The sequence below is a fragment of the Lineus longissimus genome, chromosome 5 (assembly GCF_910592395.1).
Source record: "Lineus longissimus chromosome 5, tnLinLong1.2, whole genome shotgun sequence".
Lineage (NCBI taxonomy): Eukaryota > Metazoa > Nemertea > Pilidiophora > Heteronemertea > Lineidae > Lineus > Lineus longissimus.
In genome coordinates, this window is record NC_088312.1 from 14,313,642 (window position 1) to 14,327,733 (window position 14,092).

Sequence of the window (14,092 nt, forward strand, 5' to 3'; positions counted from 1 at the left end):
TCTGAACGATAAAGGAACGAGGGGTAGACAGACGTTTGTCGATAGCAGTAGCAGACGTTTTCCACGATTTTTCCTGATCAGTTTTGACTCGGACAACATTACCAGGGGCAATGTTCGAAAGAGGACGTACTCCATGCTTGCGATTGTAGTACATTTCCTGATGAGTTTTTGCACTTTCGTCGTTTTCTCGAGCTTGACCGTAAAAACTGAATTCTGGATCGGTATTCCTAGGGAGAACAGGAAGGGTTGTTCGGAGTTGGTGTCCCATTAACATTTCGGCTGGGCTAAACCCGGTCGCAGCGATGGGTGTAGCCCGATAGGCTAGTAGAGCTTTGTACGGATCGGGTTGTTTTAGAATTCTCTTTGCGATTTTTACCGCGGCCTCAGCCTCACCATTGGATTGAGCATAGGTGGGGCTGGATGTGATGTGTTCAAAACCATAGTCATTAGCAAAAGCAGCAAAATCGACGGATGAAAACTGAGGACCATTGTCCGTATCCACAGTTCTTGGTATACCCCAGCGGGCAAATATGGCTTTGATTTTGCCGATGATCCTATTATCGTACAGCAAGAGATTATTGGCAACAGAGAGATGATTTCTCACACCATAGAAGTTTTTGAGATGCATAGGGACGTCGCTGGCTCTGTCTGGCCAGCCACTGAGCGTGAATTTCATGGCATCCGCGAAAGTTTGATCCCTTGCGCTAACTGACCTTATTTCCTCAAGTTTATTCAAAGACACACTCCAGCTGTTTTCGACCGATTCGACATAGGCGTCAATGGCGGCTTGGATTTCACATACAGTCTTGTCAACGGGGTCCACGGACAAAGGACTCCGAGACAACGCGTCGGCGATAACCAATGTATTTCCTGGCACATGCTCAACTTTGGCATTGAATCTCATGAGGCGCATGAGTAATCTCTGGCAACAAATTGGAACTCTGTCCAAGTCTCTATCATTCATCAATGGTACTAAAATGTTTATGATCTGTCAATATTTTGAAAGTGTCAAGTCCATACAGATACTGTGAGAATTTTTCACAAGCCCACACAGAGGCAAGGGCCTCCTTCTCGATTTGCGCGTATTTCTTTTCTGCGTCGGTAAGTGTTCTTGATGCGAAAGCTACATGAGAGAGACGGTTGTTCTTTTCCTGGAGCAGGACTCCTCCGAGCCCATAACTACTGGCGTCTGCGCTAATGGTGGTAGGTAACGACGGATCGTAATATGAGAGTACTGGAGCGCTGGAGATCATTTCCTTGATTTTTTTCAAATGCGGTTTGTTGGCGGTGTCCCCACGACCAGTGAGTGTCCTTTTTCAGGAGATCAGTCGTCGGCTTTGCCACAGTGGACAAGTTGTTGACAAAGCGACCAAGGTACGTGATCATACCCAGAACTCTCTTGAGTTCAGTCACATATTGCGGCGCAGCTAACTCCTGAATGGCCTTCACTTTCTCTTTCGAGGGGCAGACTCCCTCGGCGCTAAAACAGTGGCCAATGAAGTCAAGTTTGTCCATATCAAATTGGCACTTTGGTCGATTTAGTTTTAGACCCGATTTCTCTATAGTGTCAAGTACGCGTTGGAGACGTTTGTCATGCTCCTCCTGGGTGGCTGCATATATCAAAATATCATCCATCCAAATTATAACACCGTCGTGATCTTTCAGCAGATTGGCCATCTTGGTCTGAAAGATTTCTGGCGCACTAGAAATGCCAAAACAGAGGCGGCGAAAACAGAACCTGCCGAAGGGTGTTATAAAGGTGGTCAATTTAGCACTATCTGGGTCAAGTGGTATGGCCCAGAAACCAGAAGAACAGTCAAGTTTCGAAAAATGTTTGGCGCCTGACAATTTTGAAATCACATCTTCAATAGACGGCAAGAAACATTTCTCACGGACCACAGACCGGTTCAGGCGTTTTAGATCAACACAAATTCGAATACCACGGTTACCCTTTTTAACCACAGGGACCATGGGTGCACACCATTCCGTCGGTTCAGTGACACGCTGAATCACTCCCATTTTTTCCATTTTCTCTAATTGTTCCTTGACTTTTGGCAACAACGGAATTGGCACACGGCGCGCAACATTAACACTATAAGGATCTGCGTCATCCTTGATTTTTATTTTCACCGGATCAGTTTTCATATTTCCCAGATCACCGAAGACATCTTGTTTGATGTCATGTACTTTGGCGCAAGTTACACCCTCCTGAAATAACGTACACTTTCAGCAAATGGCACTGATTGTCCAAGTATGTAGTGGCAGTGAACATGCCTTTGCATTCCAGTGTACCACCTACACTCTTTAGCTTGGAATCAGCCCTTTTCAAAGTAGGACTGGGTTTGAGCGAGTTGTACGTCTTTTCAGATATTACCGTGACATCGGCTCCAGAATCTATTTTGAACTGCACATTCTGCTTCAAAATTTTCAGTTTAACGTTCCATGCTGTTGAACCATCCTTGGACACTGCACCCAAGAATAATGAACTTTCGTCATCCTCAGATTCCTCATTGAAGTCGAATTCAACCTCCTTGTCGTCTTTTGACAGGCAAAACTTAGCAAAATGTCCGCGACGACTACATTTATGACAGGTCACGCCAGTTGGTGGACAGCGTGACGTGGGGCCATGTGACCCACCACACCGCCCACACTTTTCGTTCCAAGTATGGGGGTTGGAGTTTTGCTTAGGATGGGGTTGGGTACTTTTTGCTGACGAAGTCTTTTGTTTTGGTGATCCCTTTGGGCGATCTGCGTTGCGTGGACGGGGTTGGCGGCCTCGGCGACGAGCGTTAACAGCACTAACTGATGGTTCCTCACCTTTCCCGTGTTGTGATGTAACCTGGCTTTTCACCATTTCACGTTCCCTAGACAGCTGGACTGCCTGATCTAATGTCAGGTCAGCTTTAAGTTGCAAATCTCTAGATAGTTCTTTATCCTGAAGACCAACAACCAGCTTGTCTCGGATATGTTCATTACGATTTCCGCCGAAATCACAGTGCTGCGAGAGTTCGTACAGATTTCGAACAAATTCTTCAATGTTTTCGCCCTGCTTCTGTTCCCTTTGGTAAAAGCGAGCCCTCTCATGAATAACATTGCGACGTGGAACGAAATGGTTGTTAAACTTCTCCAGGACAGTGTTAAAAACGAGTTCAGGATGTTCAACATCTCTGACAGGGGCGAACACAAACGTGTTGTACACAGTATCTGCTTGCTGGCCCATTGCGTACAGCAATGTATTGGTTTGTACAGCCTCCGTTTCCGCATCCAGTGCAGTTGCGACACGATATCTGAGGAATCTTTGTCGCCATTCTGGCCAGCCCTCTGGCCTAGAAAAGTCAAATGCCTCAGGTGGATGGAATTTCGGGGCCATCTAGTTTTCGTTTTTGGGCTGCAAGGCTTACGATTACCTTTACTTTTGTTGATTTTAAGCGATCTTTATCGCTGCCACCATGTTACAAACCGGAAAAGTAGGATTTCGTATATGACCATGTTTATTAGCCCAAAACGATGACGTATTACACACATCATGCAAACAGCGATGATGTCACTAGAAAGTTATAAAAGGCGGCTAAACTTGAATTACCCAATATTATAACAGCCTGTACATAATCCAAGCTAATTGCGCTGACAAGCAATCCACATGATATTGGCGGACATAGGTCACGCTCAACAGTTTTCACGAAAGTGCGTGACGTCAGGATGTTCTCTCAATTTCAAATCATCGGACACCCATGTCAAAATGCGTTTTGAAGGCGCTTTTCAAAGAATGACCAATAAGTGCTGTACACCACTGAAAAGGCCGTGCCCCCCCCCCCCCCCGTTTCTACACGAACTCATCTAATTTATTTAATGACTACAAGTCAGTAATCAGCTGGATTGGCTAAGATCACTTGAGGCCACCCCAAACTAAACATTTCAAACCAGACCCCAAATCACTAAAGACCGTGATTTTTAAAATGTTCTTATAGGTAAATCCAAAAATACCGATTTTCACGTGAAGCATCAAAGCAAATGCTCGAGAAAAAAAATTGGTTAATACTCTGCTCATTTTCTAAATATTTTGATTATTTTCCGAAACAGAAAAAACACACAAAACTGGACAGTGCAACAGCTGATCACCCGGTCGACACACACACTCCAATCCAGTGAACCCCTACGCCGCCATCATTACGATAATGTCTTCATATTGAACAGTGCTTATCTTCAAAGAAAACTAAATCCTTATCATCACTGCCTGCATCTTTCTCAGCAACTACAAAGTCTTGAAGATCAACCGGAGGATGATCACCTTCAGGAATAAGAAGACCACCTCTCTCAGCGAAATCTGCGGGCAGTCCCCATTGTCCTCTGTGTGACCAATTTTCCACGCTTGTCATATTGTGCGAAGGCCTTCATTATCCTGATATCGAGCGGCTGCATAAGGCTGGTACACTTTCCAGGTATAAAATCCATTTGATCCCCAGCATCTTCAACTAAATTCCAGAATTCTCTATTTCTATGTGGTGGATATTGGGCTAGAATCAACATGAATGGTTCCTCTGCCACGAATGGTATCAAGATTTCATTCAGCCAATTGATGAGCGTCTGCGTTCGTACCCAGCCTGCCTCCGTTCCAGTCACATAGAAAGGAAGAAGGGTGAACTGCAATGTAACACTTACTTTGATCATAGCAATGTTTTTTTGGAAAGACTTGTCCAATTAGATCAATAAGAAAGCACAATTAATAGAGAATAGTGACGATATTCATGTGCTGAAAGAGAAAGACAAACTTTTTTTCGGCAGAATCCTAGAGTCAAACAATCTGCTAGTTATTTCTAGATGCTAACGAATGTTAACTTACCCTGACATTTTCATGCAGGGGTCAATTACAAATCTGACCCCCCCCCCCCCCCCCCCCCCTCAGGGGTCGACACTGATGCAACGCCGCATCTGCTTCGCATCCTGAGGTTTCCAAAAAATCCCTAGCGTTGAATTCCTGACGAACTGAGTAAAAATCAGCGTCGAATTTCGTCGAATGTCTGAAAATAACAAAGATGATCTTTGGTGAATTCCTGCGTACGGGACCGCCGAACATGCCGAAAGACCGTCGCATGTCTGGCGACCGCGAATTTAGGGGAGAACAGCTTGGTACTATTATTCAGTTTCTTCTTTCCGTCAATTTTCTGACATCTGCAGCCATCATTGTGGGGGAAGAGGGTTGAGAATTAAAAAAGGCACTGTTCAGTTGATTTGCACAAGCCAGCCAACCCTTCCCAGATATGGGAACAAGTCTATTCATAATAGATTCCGTACCCAAAAATGTGAATTTGTGTGGCATTCCTGACGTTCACTGTTCTGACAAGTGAAAAACAGGTGATGCTCTGAAGCTCCAAAAAAGAAGAAGCAGTGAATTCCTGGAGCAAGGATCTTGTGCTCTGGGTGAGAAACTGTCGATTCCTGGACGACCCCTTTTTTCCCAGGTGTCGAATAAATGTCGAATGTCTGATGGGGGGGGGGGGGGTTCAGAGTTGTAATTGACCGCTGCATTACGGATGATGATTTCAGCAGGTCCTTTCCGTCCATCTGCAGTAATCATCAGGCTAACTGTGCACCCAAACTTCTTGTTTCCGCGACTTGAGCGAATGTCAATTTTCCTCTCTCCCTTCTCGCTGTAGGTGTACATCGGTTTCATATCGTATAGAACAAAGGTTTGATTCATGTTGATCAGTAAATCCAAATTATTTTCTCGTATCGTGTGTTGTGAACTCTCTCACGGCATTCCCGAATTAGGTCGTCTGCATTTGCTGGGAGAGTTTTCGAATCGAAAGTGTTGCGTCTGTAGCTCACATGTTTTCTGAAATGAAACGAACCTTGTTGGTTATAATTCTTGTAAATTATTGTACGGTAATATTATGCAATAATGAAGCGTGGACAAAATAATCGAGTTACCTCTGCAGAAAGCGATTGAACCACCCGACAGAAGCTGTAAAGGGGATGAGGTGGGGTCTTGTCCTTAAAAAATTCATCCCTGTCTCGTTGTGGAAGTTCTCCTCACCATTTGGTTTTATTGGCATGTAACGTCATGTTCCTACGCGAAACTCGGAAGCCAAGTTCCCTTCGCTCTTCGAACCAAGTTCTCAAACGACCTTCAACAACTGGCCATTTTGCTGAAAAATAAAGCAAAGGTGTCAACGCACCTTCAAAAAATGAAGTCTCGTGAGTTTCAAATTCATAAAGGACTGAAATTTAATGCTCACACACGTTGTTAAATTCGTTTTAACAGTGAAATCGGGTTACCTCCAGGATTTCGTTGGCGTCGTCTACGTCCGGCCAGATTTGGGCGGTCGTTCATCAGTTCTCTTATTTCGTCTTCGCTAGCCAACCGCTCGCTTAAGGTTCTTGGATGGATGCGGTTGTGCCTCGCAAATTCGGCGGTGGTCCTGGCGTGGGCTTCAGCTAAGATGTGCGCCTGGATGTAATCATCCATGAAGTTAATTTTCTGCTTTGAAGAATATGCCTTTTGGTGTCGTCTTGGCGGATTTTCCAGGAGAGCAGCATTCTCATCATCAACGGTTCCGTGATCGTCATCATCACCATCATCACCACTCTGATATGCGTCATCATCGTCATGCACCATTGCCAAACATCGGCACAAAAACACAGCCCAAACAGCCAGAACAGAACTTTCTCCAACTTCATCTTGAATAAGGCAGACACTGTCACAGCTTGCAGTACACTACGACAACTTCAGGTGTGAGCATGCATGACAGTTGCGTAAAATCATAAAGGAATCTTCATTCACGTTTTAAGCGCAAGCTAGTCTCCAGGAACGATGGCATACCGGCACATCATGTACTAATCGCCATGCCGTTGAAGACTGGGGGCGACTGATCAACGAGTCTTCACCTCACTATTGTTCGGGTAAAATTAACATCTACGACGGACTTAGAAAATTAAATATTCGGCTCGGCGGCCGAAGCGGTGTATTTGAGTCGTTATTGTACGTCGAATATTCTGATTCGGTGACAGAAAATACCCAAACAGTTCTGAACGCCCATTGTCTAATCAACCAGCTGCACCATTTTTCGCCATATGTGGAGGTCCATACATCCTCGAAAATCAAGAATCAGTCGTATCCTCCTCCCCTCGCCCACGTTACTGACCCTGTAATAAACAGATGGTTATTCGCAGGAAGAGGCGGACAAATCTTCTATGCCTAATCAAAACGGCTCTTACATCTTTCTGAGAAACTCAGCACTATTGAAAACAATCACCGTATCTAAAACACGCTCTCATTGGCTGAAATTTCAAATGTATGGGACGCACGTGGGGAATTTCTTGTTCATACCCGATCAAATACACGATCTTGTAAGGAGCAATCATCCTCCCCCGGCCCACGATCGGAAAAAAAATAGATAAATATCACAAAATAGAGGTCCTACTGAAACGTGCTTTTAACGCCGACGCTCCAGAATAAGGCTCTTAAGTTTTTTAAAAACTTTTAAACCAGATCTGGCAAATATATAAGGCGAGCGATATTTTTGATACAAGTACAAGAAAGGTTCGAACAAACAAAGTGCACATATCCTTGCCTAGTTTGTTTCCGGGAAATTGTTTATGCCAGGCACATCCTAAAGTAAATGGACGTCAGCAATAACAATGAAGTAATCAATTTCCCTGATATTCAACTATTGGTCCCTACATCCTATTGAATTACTGTATGATAAAAATAATCTATCTTGCAATATGCCACATCATTAACGGACGGCCGTGAAGGACTTGGTCTACTCCCTGCTGGATTTTAGTTATAGGGGTAATTTTATTTCACATAGTGTACAAGATGTACATCAAAGGCACACAATGTATCACAATAGGGCAATGTAGAAATATAAAAGGCTGCAAACAGAGCGGGCACCACGAATCGACCCACAACATCACTCAGAAAAGTAAGAATATTCCAAACGATTGAAAAACGGACAGCCTTATCGATCCTTGGCTTAAGTTGCCGTATGAGCGAACTTGACAAATAATACATGACATGCATATTAGATCCCGACTTTGTTCCTGCTCGGGTTCCAATCTATGCCTGCAGTACATAAAGTCTCGTCCTCTCACACATATCTCGTCAAATCTGATAGCCCCATAATATTGAGTGGAGATGAGAGCGATAACTGGTGTATAGTACCCCCAGGTATATGGCACGGCTTAACCCGCCGGCCATGAGGGAATTCCTTTATGGCCCAGTTGTTGGCGCGTTGGCCCCAGAGTGGAAGTTAAGCAACGTCGAGCGCGGTCAACCTTTGGATCGGTGACCGGCGCGTACAATACATCTGGCAGACCTTCCCACGCGATGCGAGCTCTGGATTTGTAGTTCGGTACTGAGACGCATGAAGCGCTAAGTAGGATCGCGGACGATCCATCTCTGTCCGAAGGGGGGAATGATGTATAGTACCCCCAGGTATATGGCACGGCTTAACCCGCCGGCCATGAGGGAATTCCTTTATGACCCAGTGGTTGGCGCGTTGGCCCCAGAGTGGAAGTTAAGCAACGTCGAGCGCGGTCAACCTTTGGATCGGTGACCGGCGCGTACAATACAACTTGCTAACACTCCCAACTACATGTATATTGACACACAGAACAGGCCCAAATATCAATCGACGTTATCTTCCAATCGGGCGTGTCTATTTTATTCAGCAAAAAAAGTGAAAAAGAAGTCTGAAGAAAAAGAAGGTTGAACATTTTTCTTTGCATTTCAGTGTGCGGGACGATGCGTCACTCCGCAACGGACGAGGTCGGTGAATTGTTGCGGTAAGGTGCGCCTTCCCAACGAGTTGTGGTATAACAACCAGATTACAGATACAGGCATAAAAGGGATTAAGGCACGTTCGATTGATAGTTATCCCTACATTGTGGTATGAGCTGGTATGCTAAGCCAAAGTATTTCTTTGAACCTCAGTGTATAACCTACAACTTCACTTAAATGATCAATTGATGATATCTTTAAATCACATATCAATATCGTGAGAAAGAATTCGAAGTGAAAAGAAGATGACAGGTTCTTCTTTTAATCTATTGTCTAATTATTCAAAGGAATAAACAGTCGGCGTCCTAAGGCAAGTCTATGTGATCAGCATGTAACACAACCTAATCGAAGTCTGGCCTGGGTTATTCAGAATTTGAAATAATTTAAAATGGAAAGGCTATGGGCCATGGCATACGTGCTCATCGGATAAATATTTAGTAGACAATTCATGCTGGTTAAGGAGCGTGTTATACATAAGTAAATAGCCAAATGGTAATTTTATGGCATTTAGTCCTTGAAAAGTAGGTCTAGACGAAAAGGAATACGACATATACCCTAACCATACCCATATTATAACCAAGTCGGACACTCGAATCATTCCTTATTCCTTAAATAGAATATGCAACAAGTTCGTTCATGTGTTTTCGAAATGACATATTTCACGTTGTTTGTCGCACAAGCGGTCTATCTTTACCACTGATCCAAATGATGGGTACATGCATGTACAAAGTGTTTCAATTATGTTTCAGAGTATCGATCCAGTAAACTATTGAGAAAAGGATAATAACGATTCATGAAATGAAAGAAAATCGATAAATGAACTATTGCACGTACTGTATTATGAGAGCCAACGGCCAACAAACTTGTCAATCGATTTTCATTTCATAATCCAAGCATATTTCTGGGTAACTATTTAGATACTTTCTCGGGAATAATCCGACACCACCACTCATTCCTCCATATCCCTCGCAGGTAGGCAAACGCCAGAGCTAAAATTACAAACTCTCCCCACATACGCAAAATACCTTATGCAGCGGTCAATCAGATGTCTGTACCCCCCCCCCCCCCGGGGTCAGCGGTCGACACGCACTCGACGTCGAGTTTGTGTCGAGTGCTGTGGTGCCTGATTATTTTCAAACTTCGAGTTTCTGGCGAATGGGATTGGGAAAGGTGTCGAAAATTCGACGAATGTCTGTGGTAGCCGGATTTTGCAAATGTCGAGTTTCTGTCGAGCGATAAACCACAAGAAATAAAAACTAAAAGAAAATGCAGATCGTCGGCTGTCGCACATGTTACGCACAGAACCGGAAAGATGGCTGCCGGCAGCAAAAGGTTGCTGGTAATTTTTTCGTTCGGAACCAGTCTCATTCATTCACATTACTGAGACTGGTATGTCACGACATTTCTCTCGTCACGAACTAGATTTGGGGGCGTTGGCTTCCGGTGTCTGGTCACGTGGTTTATCGAGTTTTTCAAATAAAACATTAATTTTAAAACCGATTTCGACAAAAGAATATTAGCTTACTTAATCTGTAATGATGAAATCGACCAAACTCTAGTACTTACTCCAAATATTTATTGTGAAAACAAACTCCTTTTTGAAAATGAGAAGGGGATTCCCAGAAATCCTCGTGCCTACAAAATACCAGAGCGTTCAATATTGCTCAGTGCAGTGTACATCAGCTGTACATTGGGCTTCCTTCCTTATAGTGAATCGACGTATCCCCCTCGACCCTCCACTAGCGCGCCGTAGGGTCGAGGTTACCTGGACTAATTTTTGTAGTCTTTACGACGATTTTTTACAAAATATGTTGCTCTAACAATGAAATGTGAATAGACTTAATGTCTGTTCTCCCCTTCGGGCATGGTGAAAAAATAGTGAACTTTGGTCTTAATTGATTTGGTGAAAAGTGAGAACCTGATGAAATGATGCTTGGCAATTAGTGAGAAAGTGTCGAGTTCTGACCTTCACTTTTTTTCCAATGGGTGAATAGGTGTCGAGTGTCTGACCCCTGGGGGTACAGACATCTCATTGACCGCTGCATTAGTTAATAGTGCTGTTGCGTAGTTGATTTCGTCAAACTGCATAATGATAATGATAATTGTAGAAGAACCAAACTTTTTTTGCACAGATTTAGATGAAAAACATAACATTCCAAATCAAGAATCTACAACCGAAACGTTTAATATTTTCATGCTAAGTTTCTAATTCAAACTGAGAATCAATTCGCCAGACTGCCGAGGTCTTATCAGGCCTTCCAAATTACCGAGCAGCCTGCCCTTGAGAGAATGGTTGCCTCATAAGAAAAAGAGCCGCGATAATGCGCTCATGAGATCATTGATAAATTTCTGAAATAAACCCTGTCTATCTAGCTGCTAACATCAACAAAGTTAGTACGAAGTTTCGAGGTGAATTAACCTGCGGGTCACCCCGTGGTGCACGCACAAATGCCCAATTATATTTTGCATCATATTTTTTTTCATTACTTTTCTTATAGTTTACTGGTGATCACAAACAAACATATATATTATGAGGGAGACATCCATCATAATAGGTTTATGCTAAGATGCTCCAGTTTGGCTAGTAGGCCTATCGATCATTTGGGGTCACGTCTGTCATGACTCATACTATCCTACTTAGGGGACATCGCCGCGCGTGTCTACCTCATTCGAGAGAAGTAGTTCAAGATTCATGATCACGTTGTCTACAAAATTTCATCTTTAACTTTTGGGGAATCTTGGACGTTCTTTCGATTTCGAGGAAGGTTCTTTACGACAGTTAAGTAATCGTATTTATTCGAACCCTTTTCTCCGTATTGGTTTTCGCTGAGCGCAATGGCTTCTGACCAGAATCACCCCTTTCGGGTTCTTATTTTCGGCCACAGCTATATCGAAAGGCTGCGGAAGTTTTCTGTTTCTGTGCCCCGATTCGGGTTATTTCGCCCTGGCATGACTGGGCAGAATTTACAACTGGCCGAGTGTAACGTTGACTTCTGGGGTGTGCCAGGATTAACTTTGGCGCGCATATACAACTTGGAGGTGTACTGCAATGAGATTCGTGTTTTATCACCTGATTTGATAATACTTCAGATCGGGGGGAACGATTTGTGTATTTCCTCCTATTCGGCGGATGAAGTGGCGAGGGATGTTTCTAGATTTGCCTTCGAGTTACACCAACTTGTAAATTGTAGAGTACTGATTTCCCAAATTATTCCAAGGGTTCAGTGTCCTGCCGGATACAATGACAAGGTATTTCGGTGCAATGGGCGCCTTGCTCAGCTTAATCCAGTTTATTCACCAGTGTCTCTTTGGAAACATATAAGGGGATATGGAACCCTCAGGATTGGATATACAATACGGATGGAGTCCACTTCAACGACCTGGGCAACTTCAAATTGTTCAACAGCTATAGGGCTGCAGCAGTATCTGTCTTACGCGGCCACTGACTCGGTATGATTATATGTTTGCTCTAATTTCAGGTCGCAGGCGTATCAACTGCTAATGTAACGATCGGTAAAATTGTTTGTTTTGCAGTTTTCAGCCGCACCAGATGCGCATTTCCTACATAAATAGCCTTGCTAGATTGTTTGCGTGGGTGATCTTTTCCCGCTTTCCCTCAAAGGAGGGGGGGGGCTTATTCTCCCCATGGCTCTTTTACATGTAACTGCTCACCCTATGCCTGACGAAAATCTTTGGCCCGAAGGGGCCTTTTCTTGGCCACACTGGTGGTCTTCGGCTCCTAGAGGGTCTTATCTGTCCACACTGGTGGTCTTCGGCTGGCTCCTAAGGGGGTCTTTTTGGCCACGCTGCGGTCTTCGGCTCCGAAGAGGGTCTGTTTATTGGCCACTCTAAGGGTCTTCGGCTCCTAACAGGGTCTTCTCCGGCCGTACGTTATAATTGTCGGTCTTGGCCGGAAACGGTCTGCTACTGCACCAGCTTAAATGGTTAACATTCACTTTACCATGGTTTCGGCCTACTGTCGTTTCCCTGGGCAGGTGATCCATGGCTGGATGTATTTCGATTAGGACAAAGCTTACTGTTCAATTTCTCTTCCAGCATAAATGGACAACACCCGCCCAAAGACAAGGGGGAATAAAGCGAGGGATGCAGGCAAGAAAGGCAAGAAAGGCACTCGTAAACGTTCGTCCGAACAAGGGGATTGGCAGCGTGGAGCAAAGCGCACTAAACGGGATCAACCGGCTGATAACGTTGGCATTGGTAATCAGGACATGACCCAGACATGCAAGGACATGATGGCGAACATGAATCTCATGATGACAAACATGAACAAGTTCTTTGCCACGAAGGCACTTTCCCAGGATCCTGTAACTATCGAGGACACGGACGCAGCTGGCGAGGTCGCTGGGGCTGAGGCCAACGAGGCATCCGAGGACACTGGATTGTTTAGTAAGAATAATGCTGTAACGGATATGGGCAAAGCCCGCTTGAGTAGCTCATTTACTTCGGTTGCTTTGGCCTTGGACGCACATGTTAAAATAGAACACAAGGAAAATATTTGGGCTAATGAGTATGTTGACATCGCCAGGTTGTTGAATCCGGCTTCCCAGAAAAAGCAATCTTTCAAAGTCAATGGCACTGGCACCGATGGAGATGAAACATTCACCTTCTCCTTTGGTGTACCCAAAGTTAAGATAACCTCATTTTCGCAATGGCAGTCGGCTTTCGCCATTTTTCAGTCCATTTACCTTGATAAGTTCCCGGCAGTATCTAAACAGCTCCTCAGTTATGAGGCATCCGTTAAGGATCTTATGGTCAGAGGGGGTGACTGGATGTTCTACGACGCAATATGGGCGTGAACCCCCGTCAGTGGGACGAACCTTTGTGGGAGCGCTGGGTCCGGGCCATTCACCAAAAGCGCAACAACCCCGCGCAGATGAACCAGCAGCCCTTTCGCCAAGGCAAGAAGGGTCTTTCAGGAGCCAGTACCCGGAAGTTCCCTGCTGGGACCTGTTGGAGATACAACGGAGGCAGACCATGTCCCGGATGCAACTTCCCACACAAGTGCTCCGATTGTGGTGGGACACACCCGGCAACCCGATGCGCTGGCCAGACCCGTAGCACCAGTAACCCTACCCGCCAGCCTCAACTGCAGTCATCCCCTACCTCCTCTGGCCGACCAAAATCCATTGTTACCCTGCCAAACGGACCAATGCGCTCCAACCAACTACCCGATGCAAAGCCGGCTGCCAACGCCCATTAAACCTCAAATACTTGCTAAATACTTACAAGGTTACGACCCAACCCTGGCGCAATTTCTACTCAATGGCTTTACAGAAGGTTTCTCTCTAG

At 44.7% G+C, this 14,092-nt stretch overlaps 1 long non-coding RNA gene across 1 annotated transcript; it reads left to right on the top strand.

Annotated features, from left to right (window-relative positions):
- Nucleotides 1-1,031: 1,031 nt before the first annotated feature.
- LOC135488450 (uncharacterized) lies at nucleotides 1,032-12,910 on the top strand. The gene is made up of 3 exons (XR_010446978.1): nucleotides 1,032-1,101; nucleotides 8,736-8,858; nucleotides 12,839-12,910. It is a non-coding gene; the product is annotated as an uncharacterized LOC135488450 (long non-coding RNA).
- Nucleotides 12,911-14,092: the final 1,182 nt, after the last annotated feature.